This window comes from Mixophyes fleayi, chromosome 2 (genome assembly GCF_038048845.1).
Source record: "Mixophyes fleayi isolate aMixFle1 chromosome 2, aMixFle1.hap1, whole genome shotgun sequence".
Taxonomy (NCBI): Eukaryota; Metazoa; Chordata; class Amphibia; order Anura; family Limnodynastidae; genus Mixophyes; species Mixophyes fleayi.
This window is the reverse complement of record NC_134403.1, coordinates 31,276,519-31,299,635: the sequence shown is the minus strand read 5'-3', so window position 1 is coordinate 31,299,635 and position 23,117 is coordinate 31,276,519. Positions and strand designations below refer to the sequence as shown.

Genomic DNA, 23,117 nt, shown 5'->3' with positions numbered 1-23,117 from the left:
ATTAACATTAATACTGCAATCTATTAAAAATTGTTCACTGTTCTTGCAGTATTTAAAAAATAGTACTGTAATACAACGTGTGCTGCATATAATGGAGTACCAAAATTTGGGGGATAAAGTAGGGAAAGACCAAGACCCACTTCCTCCTAATGCTGAAGCTGCTGCCACTAGTCATGACATAGACGATGAAATGCCATTAACGTCGTCTGCCAAGGCCAATGCCCAATCTCCTAGTAGAGGGCATGTAAAATCCAAAAAGCAAAAGTTCACTACAATTAGTAAAAAAAGAAAATTGAAAACATCTGAGGAGAAACGTAAACTTGCCAATATGTCCTTTACGACACGGAGTGGCAAGGAACGGCTTAGGCCCTGGCCCGTGTTCAGCACTAGTGGTTCAGCTTCACCCAAGGATCTAAGCCCTCCTCCCCCCCTCCAAAAAATGTAAAATAGTTATGCTGTCAGCAACAACACAGCAAACAACTCTGCCTTAGAAGTTAGAAAGGGGGCGGGGCCTAAATCGCCCCCCCCTATATCGACCGGGGTAGAAAAAAATTCTAGATCGGCCCCTAGGCTTAGTATGAAAGGGGTCCCCTGCATCTACCCGGGTCAGATGAGACGGGAATTGAACCCAGCTCTTATGGAGGGATATTCCCAGGTCTGACCCAGGTAGTCTGCAGTGTGAACGGTTAGACCAGGGTATTTCAACCCGGTTCCCACCGCCACCAATTGTAAAGTTTCAAAAAAAAAAAAATCACAAGAGGAGCCAATCAGAGTTCCTCTTGTGATGTTGCCATGACTGTGTTCAGTGTGAACACAGTCTACCCAGTTATTTGCCTGGGGCTGAGGATCTGTCCCCCAGCAATATCCCGGGTTCATATACCCAGGATATCGTCGGGGTGGCAATCTGAAAGAGGTATAAATGTTGTGTGCATCATAAACGTATTCACCATAGAATCTATAATACCTACTCCAAATGACATTGACGCTGCGCTCACCATAGCTGAGTCTGAGTGGACCATGGGCACATAATAAACTATTGTGATTGGAGACATCAGAACTTACTAGTTGTGTGACCCACAGGTCCACCTCTCTGCTATTATAATCAGGGCCTGATTAAGGGTTCAGGAACAAGTGCCACTGAGAGTGAAGATATGAAGGGAGACAGGGCTGTCATGTGTACACCTGGCACCATCTTTGTCTTTCCCTTATCCTCAAGCGCCAGGCCAACGATGACTCATGGTCTTCAGCCTTTACCATTGGAATATGTCAATACTAAAACGTTACTACATTTTTCTTCCATTTTGTTTTTTAATTTGGAAAACAACTATCCTTACATTTTAAAATGTATTTTAGTTTATACCTCTTCCTGTCACAATGTTGCACCTCAAAAAATGTTTATGCCCCTCCGAAAGCCTAGCGCCCTAGGCAGAAGTTCAATCAGCCTATTGCACAATCAGGCCGTGGTTAGTATAATAACCAACATGTTCTCTTGGAGACATTTTTAGTCACAAAGGACTGAATTAAGGAGCTAATCCCTACAAAATTGGCGGAACCAATGGTAGGGGCCCATGTAAAAGCATGTGACGCTGCTCAGGGGGAGTGGTCAGACTGTGGAGGAGGGGTGACCAGCTTACTCACTGCCAGACTAGCGCTTAACTGCGCGTAGGTAGCGGTGTTACACATATATTACTGGTGGTTATAGATATAGGGTCTGATTTATTAAGGAATCAAAGTGAACCCAATTTGTGTTGTTTAAAAACGGACACAAAGTGCAAGCAGGTACACTCACAGGGCCTGATTAAGGGTTCTGGCCGCCCTAGGCTAATACGGCCGCAGCGCCCCCCCCCGCCCCCCCCCCTCCCTCGAATATATAGGTGTATAGGAACACTCCTGAATAGGAATGTTCAGGTGTATTCTCCAGCATTCAAATTTAGACAGATTGTGCCATTGTCTCTTACCTGTCCTTGCTCTTCTCTCTTGCAACTTTGTTATCCTCTCGCTGGCTTCTGGAAAGTTGGCGTCCTTTTTTGAAAATGCAAAAATGTATTATAATGCAAACCCTGAATGATTAGGCCCTTTAGTTAAAACAAAACACTCCATTATGGCCAGCTAAAAGTATCCCATTGGACAGGCATATATAAGCAATATCTGAATATTTGTTGTCAATCAAATACAAACCTCTACCAGCCCCATCTCACTAATATTTAGTATTCTAGTGATTGCTGAGACCACCCATGTGACCACCACACAATCATGAGATTCTGCCCCCCAAAGCTGCTCTATTTTTTAAATACCCACTGCAGCCATTTTCCTTAACCACAACCCCCCCCCCCCACAGCCATTTTCCTTAACCCCTGCTGCAGCCATTTTCTTTACCTCCCACCCTGCATCCATCCCCCTTGCAGCTATTTTCCTTACCTCCACTCTGCTAGCTAGCTATCCCCCCCCCGTCACATCAAAACTCCCCCAGTCACATATATCAGCCCCCCTCCTCTGCCCTCCTTCATACATATCAACCTCTCTACCTCCCTATAGATTTTCATGGCAGCCCCCCCTCCCACCCTATAGATTTGTATGACAGTCCCCCTCTCCCTCCCTATACATATGCATGACAGTCCCCCCTCTCCCTCCCTATAGATATGCAGGGTAGTTACCCCCCCCTCTCTATAGATATGCAGTGTAGTTCCCCCCCTCCCTATAGATATGCAGGGTAGTTCCCCCCCTCCCTATAGATATGCAGGGTAGTTTCCCCCCCCCTTCCTATAGATATGCAGGGCAGTTCCCCCTCCCTATAGATATGCAGGGCAGTTCTCCCCCTCCCTATAGATATGCAGGGCAGTTCCCCCCTCCCTATAGATATGCAGGGCAGTTCCCCCCCCTCCCTATAGATATGCAGGGCAGTTCCCCCCCCCTCCCTATAGATATGCAGGGCAGTTCCCCCCCTCCCTATAGATATGCAAGGCAGTTCCCCCCCTCCCTATAGATATGCAAGGCAGTTCCCCCCCCCTCCCTATAGATATGCAGGGCAGTTCCCCCCCCCCCTCCCTATAGATATGAAGGGCAGTTCCCCCCCCTCCCTATAGATATGTAGGGCAGTTCCCCCCCCCTCCCTATAGATATGCAGGGCAGTTCCCCCCCCTCCCTATAGATATGCAGGACAGTTCCCCCCCCTCCCTATAGATATGCAGGGCAGTTCCCCCCCTCCCTATAGATATGCAGAGCAGTTCCCCCCCCCCCTCCCTATAGATATGCAGGGCAGTTCCCCCCCCCTCCCTATAGATATGCAGGGCAGTTCCCCCCTTCACTTACCTGTAGTTGTGCCAGCGTCGCTCCTCTCCTCAGATCAGCAGATAGGAAGTGAAGACGTCCTGCTTCCTGTCTGCTGCACAGCAACAGGCACCCTGGCAATTGGCTATGTGTTGCTAACCACTGACCACCAATGCTTTTAAACGTCGAGACCTCCACCCCCCCCCCGCGGTGACCCCCCCTCCCCCACCCCGAAAAAAAAAATGAATGAAGAAATAAAAAAAAATGTAAAAAAAAAAAAAAAAAATGTAAAAAAAATAAATAAATACCCACAGTGCCGCGCCCCCCGGGACCCAGCGCTCCAGGCTGCAGCCTGGTTAGCCTAGTGGTTGATCAGGCCCTGTACACTTATATTCAAGTACAAGGAGATCTGAAGAAATGTTTCTAGCTGAATACACGTCTAAGTATGCTCTGCCTATATGGCACTTGCCGCAGGCAGACAGACATAACATTAGGATATGTACAATACCAATGTAAACTGTATATAGAGACCCATCAGAACACACAGAAAACAGATTAAATTGTTAGACACATTAACACCTGTTAATAATATAATCATGAATTTATCAGGATGTTATTAATGCCTTCTGTATATAAAATGCATTTTTACAGTTGCTCTTGATTGCAAACACATGTTCTAGCATGTATACACAGCTGTCATCACTATCACTGTGTGTGTGTGTGTGTGTGTGTGTGTGTGTGTGCGCGAGCGCTCAGTCTTGGCACACTCTTGCTGTACATTGCCTACGTGCATACGCCCCTTCTCTCCCCCGTTCTGCCCTTGAAAATGTAGGCTGTTGGAAGAGTCCTTTGCATTCGAAGATGAATTGCACACACTTGCGTTCTCGGACGTATAGTGCGTTTCTGAGCATGCGCAAAGTACGGCACGTATCGGCATTTATGTTCCTTAATGAATCAGGCCTGTATTGTTTACACAATATGATTTTATTATTTTCACCCAGGTTTATGTAGACTGGATATAGAATTATTATAGACAATCAGTGTAGGTTTCCACCACAGTAATTCTTTATACAGATTATATAAATAAGTAAAAATAAAAATCTAGTTAAAATGTTCGTCATGAATGACAGCCTTTGACTGAGAGGGAGAGATGGGACATACATGACATTTGCCCTCTCCACTCTCCCTTTGCCACATAACACACCATCCCCCCCTTGTGAGCTCAGCCCCAAACCCCATCCACCTTCAGTTCCCACCTGCTGCAGTGTTTGTTGTTGGAGTTTCTGGTCTTCCCAGAAGCTCCCACCTCTGCTACTCCAGGATTGGAGTCATCGGTGCAGACTCCCACCTATGACGTCACCGGTGTTCCTTACAACCTGCCCATATCATGGAGCAGAGGGGACCCCACTCTTTTGGTCTCCCTGTTATAGTGGAATCCAGCCAAAGCCGTCTAGCGCGGGGGCTTGTTGAGGATTTGTGGGGGGCACAATGTTTTTTTAAATAATTTATTCACAGAACTATGTATTCAAAAAGGTGAAAGAAAAAGCAGAACTTCACACCGGATGAAACAACCTGTTGGTTCTCTCTAAATTCTGCTAATCTCTAGTTGGAACTCATCTGCATAAAATACCCTCTCTCATTGGATCAACTTGTATTTTGGGTTAAGGGGTGCTTTAAAATTGTATTTATCTATTAAAAATAAACTATGTGATGTTAAATACATCATACTTGCCTACTTTTGACAAGTTGTATCCGGGAGAGGGGCGTGTCTAGAGGGTGGGAGGGGGAGGGGCGAATTGCGTCATTTTAGCCACGCCCCCGCAACAAATATGCCGTTTTGTTGCGGGGTGGGGCCAAAATGATGCGATTCACCGCAAATCGCGTCATTTTAGCCCCGCAATTGCGGAATGCGGGAGATTTGCCAGCTCTCCCGGGAGTCCGTGAGACTGACCCGAATTTCGGGAGTCTCCCAGACATTCTGGGAGAGTTGGCATGTATGAAATACATTTGTAAACTTGCCTGATGAAGGGGCCTCTGTGCTCTGAAAGCTAGCAAATATAATCTATCGTTTTTTAGTTAGCCAATAAAGGTATCACTCCTATAATACTTTTGTCTTTGTTGATTCAAAAGTATTTAACATCATATAGATTTTTCTGGCTAACACAGTACTGCAATAATAATATATATATTTTTTAAATAAACTAGAATGTTTGAAGAAATAGCGACAAGTTACCACCATGGTACTTTCTTATTATATTTATTGAACTCTAACTATATATAATGATTGTGTCAAGTATCAATGACCATTAACTCTTCTTGCTGAAAAAATGTCTTCTGGAGAATGGTTGCTGAATGCGACATGTAGCTATTACACAATGCTTTCCACACAGGAAGGCATCTGAGCTTGATCACCAGAGCACATAACTAATCAGTTAAACAACACTTGTCAGGGATTTCTATTCATCCCTTCAAAGACCAGGACATAACACGCTATCTGTTTAAACAATCCAGCCTGAAGCTAAAGCACATCTCTCAACAGCAGAGAGTGAGGTATGTTCTGTATTAACCTTTCACATTTCTTTTACGACTATCCTCTTTCGTGAACTGTGTTCTATTGTCAAATGTTACATTTAATCTACTGTACTGCAATGAAGTGTACTGAAAAACATTTTGCAGTCCGTGTAGTGTTGGGGGGGGCTGTACACCTTTATTCCAAGACCCCCAGCACTAAAAAATAGAAGCTGCATTCTAATCCTTTGTTTGTATAAGAACAACATGTTCCCGGCCTTTGAAAATTCAGGGAGACACACCCTGAATATATGAAAGGATATTCGCTCAGTCTCCTCGTGGTGTTCCATCGGCTTAAGGAAGTGGGTCACCTTCTTCGTGTTTGAATGCAGTTGATTAATTCAGCATTTAATTCACTTTATAGTAAATCTGACCACTTGTCTAACAGGTAGACATACTTCTGAGCTAGACAGAGCAGTATCAGGTATTATTCTGCGTATTTGCAGCAACTTGTATTTGTACTGCTTCCTCTTCGAAGTAAATAGTCTCCAATGAAAATGGAATTTCATGTTCTATTTTGGCACAACCGTGAATGGCCAAATTAAATGGTACCTAGCTGTTCGCACCTAGTTTGAGCAGGTCATTGTAATACTCACCGCTCCACCATCCGCACGCAGCCGGCTGCCTGTCACTCCCGGGTAGCGGCAGCGCCGATCATGTGACCCCCGGCGGGGAATTCAAACTCCGCTTGTCCTTCTCTATAAATCACGCTCTGACACAAGCCCTGTGTCAGAGCAACAAATTACATTCCTGACTTCTGGCTCCTTGTCTTCAAGCTCCCTGCGTCCCTCTCTGTGTTTCTCCTGCATCTCCTGAGTTTTCCCTGTGTTCCAGACCCGGCTTGACCCGACTACTCTATTTGGATTCTCCTGTGGCGTGACGGACATCTGCTATCGTGTACCAGACCGGGCTCGGCCCTCATTACTCTATTAGGATTCTCCCTCGGCGCGACGGATATCTGCTATCGTGTACAAGACCCGGCTTGGCCCTTGTTGCTCTGTTTGGATCTCCCTTTGGCGTGACAGACATCTACTACTGTGTACCAGACCCGGCTGTACCTCACCAATCTCTGGAAGGATCGCCGCTGCACATCGGGCCTTGCCTCAGGTACCGTTTTCGTATTACCTTGCTGCTAGTCTATCCATTCCTCACGTCTGTAAGCTCAGTGCAGTTGGAAGATGGCAATAGGCCAGTAGAGGTCTTCGTCCAGCCATGTTTGCCAACTAACTCGATAATTATCCGATTAAATGTGCATGGCTATAATATACTTCAGACTGGAAACTATTTTGTTATTCATAGACATTACCGATTTCATGCCCACCTCACTAGCTGAGGCTAAGTGAAATCATTTTTCTATTACGTGTTTTGTGTCATTCTTTTTTTTGCACTAATAGTTAATGATTTTAACCTGATACCCCACCCCAGGGGCAAACGCAGGATTTCTAGATCCACCAGAGTGGCATGCCATGGAGAGGGGGCGTGGCTATCATTTGTGACAGCGCTAGGCTGTTCTCCAACTGTTCTCACTCCCTTCAAAAACACGGGCAATGGTAGACAATTGTCCTGATACTAATAGGGCAGTCCCAATTTTATGTGATTGTGCCGCTCAGTCAGGACTTTGTAAGGATTGCAGGACTGACTAAGCGTGACAGTCACACAAAATGGGAACTGCCCCACCAGAATCAGGAAGGCAGGCAGACTGTTGAGGTCTCTACAACCTGTTCTTGAGGCTTCCACTACCTGTGCCTGCTGGTGTCTTAAGCCGAGTTGCTGCTTGTCTGGATCCTGGAATGTTGGGGCCCTGTTTGGAAAAAATTGATAGGTACATCAAATATGTAAAGTCCAGCAATGAGTGAACTATTTAGGCCTCCCTCCCCCAACAAGCCCCGACGTTAAACCAATAGCACCCAGTTTTAATAATGGGACCTTCCTACCGGAAAACAGCCCGACATTAAATTAACAGCATTCACATTTAATTAGTAGATCTATTTCTTCCTACCAGTCCTGACATTAAATTAACAGCAGTCACATTTAATAAACAGATCTATTTCCCACAATTAGCATGAACATTAAATTAATAGTACTTACATGTAATAAATGCACCTATTGCCCCCCAAACATTCCCAATATTAAATAATTATTCACATTTATTAAATTTATTTGCCCCGCAACCTGCCCCAACATTAAATAATAAGTATTCAGTTTTATAAATAGCCATCTTTCTCACCAAACTCAGCCACACCTTCAATCAGTAGCCAACAAATCACCACAGCATTAATTAAATAATGCCATAACACAACCTAAAATTAATAACCTGCATCCTGCGCATTTTACAGGTCATAGCCTATGTGCAAAATTAGGTGCTGCTTGCTGTTTCTGTGTCAGCACAAAATCACCAATGTACCGATTGGGATGAAACCAATGCAAGGTGGTCCAGTTGAATCTTGACCCGGTTTTAGCGGGGTTAGGGTCCTGGTCGGACCTCCTGTTGATGTACGCTGGGCAGAACTTTGACCCGGGAGCCTTTTTTGAGCCTGCATTCGGACACCCCTGCACCGATTGGGATGAAACCAAGCGAGGTGGTCCAGTTGGACCCTGGCCTGGTTTTAGGGAGTCTTAGGGTCCCGCTAATCCTGGTATCCAGTATCTGATGTTTTTCAGCTAATCCTGGTATTCAGTATCTGATGTTTTTCAACTAATCCTGTAATCCAGTATCTGATGCTTCTCAGCTAATCCTGGTATCCAGTATCTGATGCTTCTCAGCTAATCCTGGAATCCAGTATCTGATGTTTCTCAACTAATCCTGGAATCCAGCATCTGATGCTTCTCAGCTAATCCTGGAATCCAGTATCTGATGCTTCTCAACTAATCCTGGAATCCAGTATCTGATGCTTCTCAACTAATCCTGGTATCCAGCATCTGATGCTTCTCAGCTAATCCTGGTATCCAGCATCTGATGCTTCTAAACTAATCCTGGAATCCAGTATCTGATGCTTCTCAGCTAATCCTGGAATCCAGTATCTGATGCTTCTCAGATAATCCTGGAATCCAGTATCTGATGCTTCTCAGCTAATCCTGGTATCCAGCATCTGATGCTTCTAAACTAATCCTGGAATCCAGTATCTGATGCTTCTCAGCTAATCCTGGAATCCAGTATCTGATGCTTCTCAGCTAATCCTGGTATCCAGCATCTGATGCTTCTCAGCTAATCCTGGAATCCAGTATCTGATGCTTCTCAGCTAATCCTGGAATCCAGTATCTGATTCTCCTCAGATAATCCTGGTATCCAGCATCTGGTGCTCCTCAGCTAATCCTGGAATCCAACATCTGGTGCTCCTCAGATAATCCTGGTATCCAGTATCTGGCGCTCCTCAGATAATCCTGGTATCCAGTATCTGGTGCTCCTCAAATAATCCTGGTATCCAGTATCTGATGCTACTCAGATAATCCTGGTATCCAGTATCTGATGCTTCTCAGCTAAACCTACTATCCAGTATCTGATGCTTCTCAGCTAATCCTGGTATCCAGTATCTGATGCTTCTCAGCTAATCCTGGAATCCAGTATTTGATGCTTCTCAACTAATCCTGGAATCCAGTATCTGATGCTTCTCAGCTAATCCTGGAATCCAGTATCTGATGCTTCTCAACTAATCCTGGAATCCAGTATCTGATGCTTCTCAGACAATCCTGGAATCCAGTATCTGATTCTCCTCAGATAATCCTGGTATCCAGCATCTGGTGCTCCTCAGCTAATCCTGGAATCCAGCATCTGGTGCTTCTCAAATAATCCTGGTATCCAGCATCTGGTGCTTCTCAGCTAATCCTGGTATCCAGCATCTGGTGCTTCTCAGCTAATCCTGGTATCCAGCATCTGATGCTTCTCAGATAATCCTGGAATCCAGCATCTGGTGCTCCTCAGATAATCCTGGTATCCAGCATCTGGTGCTTCTCAGCTAATCCTGGTATCCAATATCTGATGCTTCTCAGCTAATCCTGGTATCCAGCATCTGGTGCTCCTCAAATAATCCTGCTATCCAGTATCTGATGCTTCTCAGCTAATCCTGGAATCCAGCATCTGGTGCTCCTCAGATAATCCTGGTATCCAGCATCTGGTGCTTCTCAGCTAATCCTGGTATCCAGTATCTGATTCTCCTCAGCTAATCCTGGTATCCAGCATCTGGTGCTCCTCAGATAATCCTGCTATCCAGTATCTGATGCTTCTCAGCTAATCCTGGAATCCAGCACCTGGTGCTCCTCAGATAATCCTGGAATCCAGCATCTGGTGCTCCTCAGATAATCCTGGTATCCAGTATCTGATGCTTCTCAGCTAATCCTGGAATCCAGTATCTGATGCTTCTCAGATAATCCTGGTATCCAGTATCTGATGCTTCTCAGCTAAACCTGCTATCCAGAATCCTGTGCTTTTCAGCTAATCCAAATATTCAGTACTCCCCTTAAAAGCCCGGTCTTCTGTAATCGGAACTACTCTGCTCTCCTGATATCTCCTTTGCCTGTGAACATACCGGTCAGTCTCACCAGGTACCCATCCGGAGAACCGTGAGCTGCATGGTGCTAGCACCGAAGACCAAACCTCCTTGTGGGGGTCCCTGACAAAGACCTTTGCCACTTAAGACTCTGCAAATCTATGGTGGGAGGAGATAAATCGGGCAGATTGTTAGATTCCTACCATTCCTGTGTAAAACCATGACAAAAAGTTTCTTACACTTATGTAAACCGACTCCCCAAACTACAGGATCTCATAAGATAAGCTTGTCACCAAGTCGGTGGGTTTCATTTAGATAACCACATTTCACTTCTGCCATAAATGAAGGATAACTATATAAAATAATTAAATTGTAATTGTAAAGATAGGAGGATATTGGATTTTAAAGGTATTAATCTTGTCAATTAGCAAGGTGATGTTGGGAGTATCAGATTCCCTGGCTACAGAACTCAGAAGAGAGGATTCTGTGCTAAAGTGTGCTTGGAATAAAAGAGGTGTAAGCTTTGTTAGCATAGGAATAACCTTATCTCAGTGACATCACAGAAGGGGCCTGTGGCAGAAGTATGTGGATTTTAAAAACCTTAGTAAAACCCCTTTGTCACCCTTACTATACGCACTATGTATCGAACCCTTAGCTGTCGCCATAAGACGAAACCCAGACATCTCTGGGATTCAAATCGGCCCCCGACACTTCAAAATATCACTATTCGCTGACGATGTCCTTCTGACACTTTCCAACCCCCTAATTTCGCTCCCAAATTTACTCGAGGAACTAAAGACATACGGTTCTCTATCAGACTATAAAATAAACAATACCAAATCTGAGGCTCTTGCGCTCCAAACGCCTGACACGGTAAAACGCATCCTAGAGTCGTCATTTAATTTCCAATGGCGTCCTAAAGCGGTTCGCTATCTCGGGGTCCAGATAATCAAGGAATACAGCCAACTGTTTAACGCCAATTATTTCCCCCTTCTAAACTCCATTAAAGGCGACCTCATAAGATGGGACCCACTGTTCATCTCCTGGTTTGGTAGAATAAATGTAATAAAAATGAACGTCTTACCCCGAATTCTGTATCTGTTCCAGACATTACCTATACCAGTCCCAGGGACATACTTAGCGAATCTCCAACTATTGTGTAGTAGATTTATTTGGCAGGGGAAAAAATCAAGACTCAAAAGATCCTGTCTGGCCAAGCACTCACGATCAGGTGGTTGCGGATTACCGCTTTTTGACCAATATTACCACGCGGTTAACATAAGCCATATAGTCTCTTGGCAGATGCCCCCGGGGCTCAAGAGATGGGTCGACCTTGAAAATGCACTCACATCAGAACATAATCTCAGCTTCCTCCCCTGGCTTCCCCGTAGTCAGAGACCGGCCTCAACTTATTCTCACCCCACTTTACAGTTCACACTCGATCTATGGGAAAAACTACACAGGAGATGGAAACTCACCTCATTTCCCTCCCCTCTCACGCCACTCTGGCACAATCCAGATTTCCCCCCCCGGGAACTCCAAATCCTATGCTGTTCCCTGGCAAAAAGCGGGGATTACTCAATTTACCCACATTTTAGGGACATATGCCCCCCAGTCCTTCTCGGATCTGAGAGAAAAGTCTAAACTCCCGTCGTCCCTGTTTTTTGCTTACATTCAAATAAGAAGCTTTATACAGTCAAACTGCAGATCTTCCAAACTACGTAGTCCCACGCCCTTTGAGAGATGTTGTACTAATCGAGTTGGAGCCCAGGGACTGATATCCTTGGTCTACCATGTATACCTAAAACCAGAAAGTAGTCCCATCGAATTGTTCGAGACTGCTTGGGAACGGGACATTGACAAAACTCTGGATCAGGAGGGATGGTCCCGGCTCAGAACCAGGGTCTCCAAGGTATCCATTAACACGTCGATTAAAGAAAACACATTTAAGGTCTACACAAGATGGTACCTGGTACCCACGAGACTTCACAAGATTTACCCAGGTACGTCAGACTTATGTTGGAGATCATGTGGTGGGGTGGGATCTTTTTATCACATTTGGTGGACTTGCCCTTTTATTTTCAATCTATGGACGCAGGTTTCCGATTTTATCTCCAAAATTCTGAAGGTCGGGGTTTCCCCGGACCCATTGTTTATGCTACTATGTTCTCGAGACAAATCACTTAATAAGTTCAGAAATAAACTGGCACAAAATATATGTGCCGCAACACGCCTCCAAATAGCTAAGAACTGGAAGTCATCTTGCCTTCCGAACCTTCATAGCATAACTTCCCAAGTTTGGTATATAGCTTCAATGGAATACATTACAAGCCTTCTCCATGATAAAGTCAACAACTTCCACAAAACCTGGGATCCATGGTACTCCTTTCACCAGTCCCCTATGCCTGCCATCCAGTAACTTGTTCCTCCTCCTCATTCCGTCCTTTTAACCCGCTGTATCACCGCCCCCTCTAGATTTGATCTCTCTCCATTACTAAGTTATCCCTAGTTCACCGGAAAGGTTGACACCAACTCTTTCCTCATTCTATTCACTAGCATCTCTTTTGAGACATATGGTCCCCTGAAGGTGGGTTGCGTGGACCGCCCCCCCCCCCCCCCCTTGGGGATTCCATTGAACCTTTCTTCTTTCTCTTCTCTCTCCTTCCTCTTCCTCTTTCCTTCTCCCTATCTTTCTACCCCTCTCTCCTCCTCCTATAACTTAATCAAAAAAATAAAACAACAACAAAAAGATAGTCTAGGGAATTAAGGGAAAGTAAATGTGCAATTTAGAAAGCAACTAAGGATAATTTTGCCTGTACTCTCAGACTCTGTTCTATATTGTATATTCTCAGAATTTCTTCCTTCTATCTTCCTTCCCTGTTACACAACTATTTTTCATTATTTGTATTGTTGTCAAAAATAAAGAGTTTAAAAAAAAAGACCTTAGTAAAACTATCCTTGGTGTCAATCATTTGGGGATCAATCTAAATTTCCACTCTCCCCCACCATACAGGGTATATGATCCTACGTAAGTGTTCTATTATCTGTAGTTTTGATCCTTTACTTGTCCTGTTATTGCATTTATTTCATATGTCATTTTTTTTTATTATGTACAAAGCCATGTACCTTTTTATATTACATCTAAAATTTAATAAATTTGTCCTTTTTACTCCCAACGAATCCATAATCCCCACAGCCGAAAAGTGTTGATTGGCTGTGTTAACCCTTTGAATGCTAGGGCATGACGTGTTTAAACTACCAAAGAAGGTAGCCTATGCCAGAGTGTGCATTTGTGTAACTGAGTTTTAGTGTCCTATTGACCTAACACAAATGGTGGTGGCAGCTATTGTTGTGTATGGAAGCGAGAGAACTGTTTTGGGGTGGGATTCAGGTAATCTATATCCTATGTGATAGGTGAGTGCAGGACTGAGTGCTGGAACCCTGTCTAACCTCTTACAATAACATCAAGGGAGGAGAGAGTGTATTCCTGACACCTGGGTTAAGATTTCTTTACAATCCACTACTGGTGACAGATATGCTTTAAGTTCCAAATAGTTATTATTTTTCCTTAACTATTAAAACAATATTATTTTCAGCAGAACCTCATTTATTTCACGGCATACTAAAAGTAAAGCCAACTTTTTTTTTTACTAAATTTGGAATGAGAATAATCAGTACTAATGATGTTTACAAGTTATGCTTTGAAATACTTATAAACCCTTTGAAAGTGCTTCCAGCATGCAGGAATCTGATTTTGGATAACACATTTTTGGCAAAGGTTTTACCTTTATAGTAAGGTGTCTAAATTATCTTTTATCAATGTTATTATGAAAAAAGTTATACATAAACGTTACTCTAAGGATATAACAGTTGTTACACAAACATATTCTGCAGCAGATACTGACTTGGCATAGTTGATAAAAACAATGAAGTAACACTTTACCACTTAGCAAAGTCCAGCATTCATTGCTCTTGGTGTTCTATGAAATATTCCACACTTGACCTAGGTGCTGTAAGACTTTAGTTGCCCAAGGGGAGAGATCACATAAGCAAGTCCCATACACCACATGCAATACAGGAGTAACTTGCAGATATATCATAGAAGAAGATATCAAGGAGCATATATGACTGGCATAGGCAAACCAGGGGGGGGGGGGTTACTAGTGCCTGGAAACCCCCCTCCAAGCCTGGGGCACTGTATAATTAGGTGGCTAGACCCTGCCCCCGCTTCACACAGCTCTGCTTGAAAAGGGAGAGCTGCATGCACCTAACAGTAGTGCATGCAGCATTGCCCATGTATATTATAGGGATAGGAAGAGTTGGAGAGCAGCCAAGCACTGTCTAAAATTATAGCCACACCCCCATGCATGCTGGTCACGCCCACTGGCGGCGTGGTGTGTTAACCCCCCTCTGCAAATCCTGCGTTTGCCCCTGACTGGGGTTGGTCTGGGGTTAAAGCTAGGCATAGGTAGGTTTAGATTTGGAATAAAGCTAGGGTTATGTAAGTAGCAGGATTAAGACTTTCACATATAGATTGGGGTCAATAGCTAGCGGTTCACTTGACAAAGGAGACTTTCCTCTTTGTCTTTCTACAAAACCAGGGTGTGTGTGATAGAAGCTCTCTTAGCCTACAAAGCAAAAAGATTCACTGCAAGCTGATAATTCAAGTATAACATCAATGAAAAATCTATGAAAAGAACATGTCTCCCAAAGATCATACGGTATACATGTATCATACATAAATATTTTATAGGGATTAAATATATGAGGGGGGGGGGTGTTTAAAAAAAAATTGACTTTTTGCACAAACTGAAATTAGATGAGTGAAACAGTCTGAATGAAATAGAAAAGAATAAAATAATAATTGTAATAAAGAGGACAGTTAAAATATCCCTAAGGGGAAATCTGAAATCACCAATAACCTGATGACAAGAAGTAAATCCCCAAATGGTAAAGTAATGATCAAATTAAGAAATAACTTTTTTAACACAGGAATCCACAACTTTCCCCTGCAAGTGTCTAGATGTAGATGGATGATTTATAGAGAGTAACTCTACACCGTATCATGTCAATGCAGCACTCTGTGAGTTCTGTGGGAATGTATGAATAATTGCTGCAAATCCTCGCTGGCCTAACATCAGCATTAGATCCAGTTTCCTTATCAGTATATCATCACTGCTAAGGGCAAGTGTGACCATCCCTGCAGGAAACGCACAACGAGTTCTCACCAAGACGAGTAGTCCAGGAGAGTAAGATGCATCGATATCCATCTCCTTCTCTGTCCCCGATGGCTGTATAATGTTATTAATGACATTGGGATGTATGAAACAAATATCATTTTGGTTTACCTGGGCCCTAGTATGCTAGTTACTTTCCCCCCATCAACACTTCACATTGTTATTGTAGTCTGGACAAAATATCACATCCCAATGCACGAGTGAAGAAATGTAGTTGTACTCTGGAGTCAGATGCTGCAAAGGGTTAATTTGCTGAGACCTGAGATATGTCATCCTTTGCGTAACAAATTCAACCTGCATCCGATGTGCTGGCATTTGCAAACTGCACAGTAAAAACGCCCCTTCGTACATCTGCCCCTGGATTGCAATATTGAGCGATTGAAAGAGATTATTGCACTCTAAGGGGCAGATTCAATTCGGATTAATGCAGCGTTATTACCTTTAATACAGTCATTTTAACCTGGATTTTTACTCGCAGCCCTGAGAGTTGCAAGCAAAAACCAGCGTTAAAATTATCGTACTAATGGTAATAGTGCGCAGGCCGCGTTACTCCTAGAATAACGCGGCTGAATTTAACTGGCCCCTAAATCAACTAAACATCTTTCTGTGCGTGAAGCATCTGGTTTTACTTTTAGGTTTGCCTATGTGGCACCCTGGTGAGGTGTACTGTGTAAAATCGTACTTACCCACTCTCCCGGAATGTACGGGAGAGTCCCGAATTTCGGGTAGGTCTCCCAAGACTCACGGGAGAGCAGGGCATTCACTAGGAAGTGGGCAGGATTGAAGCCTCCATGATGCCATTCAAGGTGAATGGCGTCATTTTAGCCCCACCAAACGACATGATTTGCCGTGCTGCTTTCTGTCCTCACACTTCACCTTCCCTCCGGGATTGAAAGATTGAAAAAGTTGGCAAATATGTGTGAAATTAAAACGCCTCTTATATTCTTGAGCTCAGACTACTCCACTTCAGGTCCTGTTCTCTAGGGTACTCTCAATCAGCGAGCATGAATGTGCTCGCTGATTGAGAGTACCGACTCCAGTAAGTGCTGTAATGTAATAGCCTGACAGCCAATCATGAGCAGTCTCTGATCTGTGATAGTCACACTGGAGTTTAATTCATTTCGTGCTGGCTGATCCTCAATGGTTTTTTTTTTCCTCTCATATGGATCACCTTCTTCCCGTAACATTACAATGGACCAGAGAATGAAGATGTTCGGTATTTATCATAAGCGCAGCCAGCAGTCAAAGTTTAGAAGTGGCGGTATGGAAATTGTAAGTGAATAGAATTTGATAGTTTTATAACCAAAGCAGTCGGAGAAATGGCGTTACCGCTGTATACCAGCCCACTTCCACCAATGGGCATGGCATCTTTTATATGGTGGCATGAATTCTCTACAAATTGGGATCAAACAATTATTTATTTCCTACGGTGGGAACACTTGTAGTTGTGGAAAGACAAGTGGTTGTATACAATGGTGATCGTGTACATGCTGGCACCTGTAGATCAACAGTCAGGGGTACCAGGAAGGGTACACTCTAGGCGCAGGGGCCAGATCATTTTTTCGGGTCCTTCACCCCCAGATATACTGAACCTAATGCTGAGTAGGTTGGTCTCTTACAGAATCTGAGGGAAAGTTTTCTTACTTTTTTTATTTTTACATTTCTGACAGACAAAGTAAGTGGAATAGCCTGCGTTTCATGCTCTCACCGGTACCAACCAAGTTTATTCCTTTTATTAGTAGGTGTTGGTTTGCCATGTGGTTTGGCAAACCACTACTTAATACATGGGACGGTTGTAAATCTTCCATTTTTAAAAATCAGCATTGTGGTTTCAGACCATTAAATAATGTGCCTCCCTGTGCAGTTTGGTCTTTAATAAATTACACATCAAAGCGCATGAAAACTTGGGGTTTGGCAAAACTGCGCCGTAGTAAATCTCCCCCTTAATCTCTTTGGATAATCTTCAGGTGACTAACCTTGCCCATAAAGTGTAACGAGATAGGCAATTAATCACAGTTCATAAGAGATGCGAGGTGATTCTGGACAGGAGATAGGAAATATAGGTTTTATTTTTAAGGGGGGCTATTCTGATGCAATTCATAGCATAAAATCGTACTGTAATTTCAATAAATAGTATTGGCTGCTACATAGTTCTATCGTAGTGAATTGAGGAGTGTCCAGGGGCAAACGCAGGATTTGCAGAGGGGGGTTTCCACACCACGCCGCCAGTGGGCATGACCAGCATGCAGGGGGCGTGGCTATAATGTTAGACAGTGCTTGTCTGCTCTCCAACTCTTCCTATCCCCATAATATACATGGGCAATGCTGCATGCACTACTGTTAGGTGCACGCAGCTCTCCTTTTTCAAGCAGAGCTGTGTGAAGCGGGAGCAGGGTCCAGCCACCTTAATTATACAGTGCCCCAGGCTTGGAGGAGGGTTTCCAGGTACTAGGAAACCCCCCTTGTTTGCCTATGGTGTCTATACTGATACGTCCGTTGAAATATCTAGCTTACAAGTACACAGCTTAGCAACAACTTTAACTTAAACTACGTCCGGACGGATGTTTCTTCTGTTCACAGAAGCGACATGTGGTGTTGATGACTTGAAGTGTTCTTCTGTCTGTCCCCAATGGAAGAGCTATATACTGCATATTCTCTTCAGAAAACAATTGCACAGTCATTAATGACATAAATGTTTGATCAGATACTGAAATGTCTACGTGTAAGTGTAAATGTCACAATTTCACATATTGTCACTATCTGCTATATGTTACTTTATATGTACCTGAAGTTCTATTTACATTTTTGTACAAAAGTCATGTTAAACTTCTCTTAAAACAACTTTTAGAAATGCTGCAAATTACTATTGTGAATTTCAACTTAACATTATTAATACATATTTTGATATAACTCCACTTTTTTGAATTTCTCAGTGCAAGCATGCCCAGATTGTTAATGGAACTCTGGGCTTGCTGGGACCTGTAGTGCACCAACTCAAAATAGTGTTTATTCTAACTTTAACCATTTATTACCCCACACCCGCCACCCAGGGGTGTGGGAAGAGCCGTAATGCTTTCAGCATTTTTTGTGTGGACCCCATCTCCCTAGGGAATCCAGCCGTTTGCATATGCCGTTTCCCTGCTATAGTGTCACCAGCCCCGAGTGCTGTGCTAGTGAAATCGGGGCAACCTTTTGGCCTAAAAACAATATTGTGAGGTGTGAGGTGTTCAGAATAGACTGGAAATGAGTGGAAATGAATGTTATGGAGGTTAATAAAAGCGTAGGAGTGAAAAAAAAACAAAAAACATTTTTTTATGCTTTATTTAAAAAAAAAAAATCAGAACCCAAAACCCTAAATCAGAACCAAAACCTTGAGTGGGGTGTTTTGGCAAAACAAATCAGAACCCAAAACCTCAAGCTAATCAGAACCCAAAACACAAAACACTAAGAGGCATATTCAATTAGCTTTTGGATTTGCGGTAACGCGCCGGAACAGCCGCGAAACGTAATACACGGTACCGCAATAACGTGGATTTTCGTTCGCAGCCCATAGGGTTGCGAACGAAAATCTGCGTTAATGCGGTACCGTAATACCCACAAGAACGCGCACTTTTCGCGGCAACGCGCGTTACCGCGAATCCAAAAGCTAATTGAATATGCCCCTAAAAGTGGCCGGTGCACACCCTTATCTATCTTGTAACTGAGATTTCACAAAAAGTAAAACTGAAAAAATCTTCAGTGCCCCTGGATGATCAGCCTTAAAAACCTCATCTGGCATGTAGCCACACATACTATCTCCATGACAGGAGTCATTGGGGCACATTTATCAATATTCACATAAAGTGAAAAGTAGTTTTCAATCCTTATCGCAATGATAAGGATTGAACTATTTCTCACATTTATGTACAACCCTGCACAGAAACAGCAGTTCCGAAAAACTGCCGTTTCAGTGATAAAAAAAAATCATACTTACCCCCCTCTTCGGAAGCGCTGTCTCCGGGTCTTCTCTTCACTCTTCAATTGCGCATATCCAGTTCCAAGAACTGGACATGCGCACACAGATCCCCTCTCTGTCTCTGCAACAATAGTTGCAGAGAGAGAGCGCTGAGTGACAGGGAGGGATCATGTGATCCCTCCACACATGCGCGGTCCAGCTCTGCTCTCCGGAGCAGAGCTGACAGCATTAGATTTCTTCAATTCCGATGATGTACGCCAGCTTCAGCTGGCGTACATTAACATGACAAGTTCCCGAAAAAAATGTTTTTTCGGGACTTGTTGATAGTGACTGCTCCCAAAAACGATCTGAAGTGAAAAGCAGTCATTTTCATCAGTGCGATGGGACTTTAATAAATTTGCATTGGACACTTTCTGGACCAAATTACACGGTAAGTGCACGATAGTGCAATACCGTTTTTTCTTAAACATGCCCCATTGTCTTTGGTCAAGTGTGGACATCATGGCTGAATCAAAGATCAAACCTCCCTTGATTAAAATACCTCAACTTTCTATCTTTGCTGTAAATACCCCATTGTAATTTCATATTTTGCATCACCAAAAATACCCTTTAGCTCTTAAAATTCTTCAGCCTTAAAATCCAAGACGAAGTCCCCTTCTAGATATTTCCCCATGCTGGCGTAAGTCATTGAAGCCTATGGGGAGAGCATTGTGGTAGAGGGATCTTCGGATCCAACACCGCAACTTCCTGCTCTACCCTCCGGTTTGGTGCCTACTATACGATAGTGACCATATAAGAGATAGGTAACCTGTGTGTTCTCCGGGACCGCCGTTTATCGTGACTGCTCGTCCTGCAGAGCACTTTTAATAAATGGTCACAATCTTTCATTCCTTATCATTGTGATAAGGAATGAAAATGAGTGTGCCAAAAAAAAAGAAGTTATTGTTAAATATGCCAATATGCAGGTCCAGCTGCAAGCATCCTCTGACCAGGCTTAGGGACCTATTTAATAATTAACAGGTTGCTGTCCAATTTAATAAAGAAGTCATGTCAGGAGAGTGTATATACCATACAAGCTGCTTATATTGCAGCATGTTTCTGGGCCAGCATAAACCATAGGTAATGGGAAGTACAGGACTTAGACCCTAAAGAATTTCCATTTATGAGTATTCCCTCATTACTGTTCTTTATAGTATCTCTTCTTTATAGTATATCTTAGCAGCAGCATCGGACGCGGGCGGGCGCACTCTTTCTGCAGCATCGGACGCGGGCGGGCAGCCGCACTCACTCTCTCTGCAGCATCGGAAGCGGCCACGAGCGGCAGCTCGCACATCCCTGCGCGCTCCCATCCACAGCTCTCGCGAGACTTACGGCAGGACTGCAGGGAGAAGCTGTTTCCTCCTCCTCCTACATGATGCGGGTAAGCAGGGGGGCTGGAGCCTGGGAGGGTCTGTCTGCAATGTGGGAGGAAGAGAAGAAGACTCAGTATAATCCCAGGTGTCTGTAACTTACAAAGTGATTTCATAGAGCAGGTTTAAGCCACCCATATCTCACTCTGCCTGGGGTTGAGCTACAGGTCGCAGCAGGGCCTGCTAACCTCTGGCTGGCAGGGTATACTGGGGGCATTCAATACATCAGCCACAGGGAGTGACCTCTAGAGTCCATTGTCCCTGATTCACAGGCACTTTATACATGGACGTTTTTAAAACCCACCAGCTGCATAGTTTATACTGCAACCTGTCTCTCAGTTCTTATTATTATTCTGTGCATTATATTTATTCCACTTAGGTGGTTTCACTTTTTACTGTAATTATAAGTTGTGTGAAGTCTTGTGGCTAATATGCACTTTTATTTATCCCAATATTCAGACAATTAGGAAGGAAAAATACCTATAGTGAGGGAGGGGTCTCGTAATATATATATGATGGTTATGTTACTGTGTCTTTGCCATTGATAGACTGAATGATATTAAGGGGCCATAACTAACTAGTTTTATAGCCCTGGATTCACTTTTTCACAAATTGTGATTTATCGTTAGACAATCACTACCAGCTTCCAGGAGATCTGCAATTAAAATTTAACTGGAGTCCAAGCAAAGTCAGGCAATGTATAGGAATATTTCACATGGTTTTACATATCTACTGCTGATCTGTCAACTTCTAAACTTTAATACTAGGGAACAAATTAATGTATAATGAATTCATTAAATTAGCAAACCTGGCAGGAGAAATGATAAGCTTTAAGCTGCACTGTGCTGTTATGTATTTACCCGACATATGTCATATGACAAAAGAAACATGCTGTATATTTTTGGACCATAACACGCATGTTTTTTTATACCCCAAAGGATCAGCTGGGGGTGCAGTTGCAGCAATCCCATTGGATGCTGCTGTGTGCAGTGAAAAGCAGAATAAGACTGAATAGGTATTATATGGGGCAGGAGAGGTGAATTTCTATGGAATGTTGCCTTTTATTTTCAGGGACACAGGAAACAAGAGGGCGAGATGTATCACAGAGCATCTGCAACATCAACATATACAGTCACTTGTGAATACCCATATTTTCATGCAGTGTTACTGTGGCTCCCTTTAATTTGTAATTAATGTGTTTAAACCAAGCCACGATTTGTCAGTTTTCCCCTAATCCATGTTGTCTTATATGGTCGGTCTATTTTTTTTTTTTATCGGAATCGATAATGTCATTCGTAATAAGGTACACTCTATGCACTGATTTAGTGAACTTGTCACCAGACTTATAGGATTAGTGCCAGACCGTAGTGCACAAATATACCAGGAAGCAGAATTTTTAATATTGTATTTTCTTTATGGCCTGTTCTCAATGAAAATATGTGTTTTGTTCACCATAAAGAGTATCTATGACCGCGGTTAATATTTGACTGGATGAAAAGTATAAGTACGTTGGCAGCCTGCAGGGCAGGAAACTTTGAGGTTTGCCTGTATATTGTTCTGCCCCAGACTGGACTTAATAGTGTACAACAAAAGCTATTTTGGTTGTGTAACGCAGACCTGTCCCGTGGCCCCCTTAGATTGACTAAGGGGGCCACGGGACAGGTCTGCATTACACAACCAAAATCCCACCTTCCTCCTAATAACAGTTCCACACACTAGAAGGTCATATTTAATTGCCACATTGTTCGGATGATATTCATTTGCCACGGTGTTCCGATGTTAATTCAGTACCGCAGCATTGTGGGTTTCCCTTCACAACCCTATGGAGGGCGAGGGGAAATCGACGATGTTGTGGTAATGCGGGAGTGCCTCCGGAACGGGCGCCAATTCACTCCGTGCACAATTGGTTATGCCCCTAGGGAGTAGATTTATCAAATCTACCTAGTAAAAGTGGAGGTGTTGCCCATCATCGTCATCACCATTTATTTATATAGCGCCACTGATTCCGCAGCGCTGTACAGAGAACTCCTTCCCTGCCCCATTGGAGCTTACAGTCTAAATTCGCTTACATACACACAGAGACAGAGAGACTAGGGTCAATCTTGATTGTAGCCAATTAGCCTACCAGTATGTTTTTGGAGTGTGGGAGGAAACCGGAGCCCCCGGAGGAAACCCACGCAAACCTACAAACTCCACA

General features: G+C 43.5%; 1 protein-coding gene across 7 annotated transcripts in view; it reads left to right on the top strand.

Moving 5' to 3' along the window:
- The first annotated feature begins 5,675 nt into the window (after nucleotides 1-5,675).
- The window catches only part of MTMR2 (myotubularin related protein 2), a 32,250-nt gene continuing 14,808 nt past the window's right edge, over nucleotides 5,676-23,117 (top strand). For 2 of the 7 annotated variants that reach the window (XM_075198761.1, XM_075198765.1), the window contains exons 1-4: nucleotides 5,676-5,817; nucleotides 6,670-6,942; nucleotides 20,721-20,931; nucleotides 21,859-21,935. The gene's annotated coding sequence lies outside the window, so the exon portion shown is untranslated. Of the gene's footprint in view, nucleotides 5,818-6,669; nucleotides 6,943-20,564; nucleotides 20,932-20,987; nucleotides 21,009-21,858; nucleotides 21,936-23,117 lie in introns of those variants that run through there. The other 5 variants (XM_075198764.1, XM_075198767.1, XM_075198762.1 and 2 more) reach the window with 5 other exon arrangements.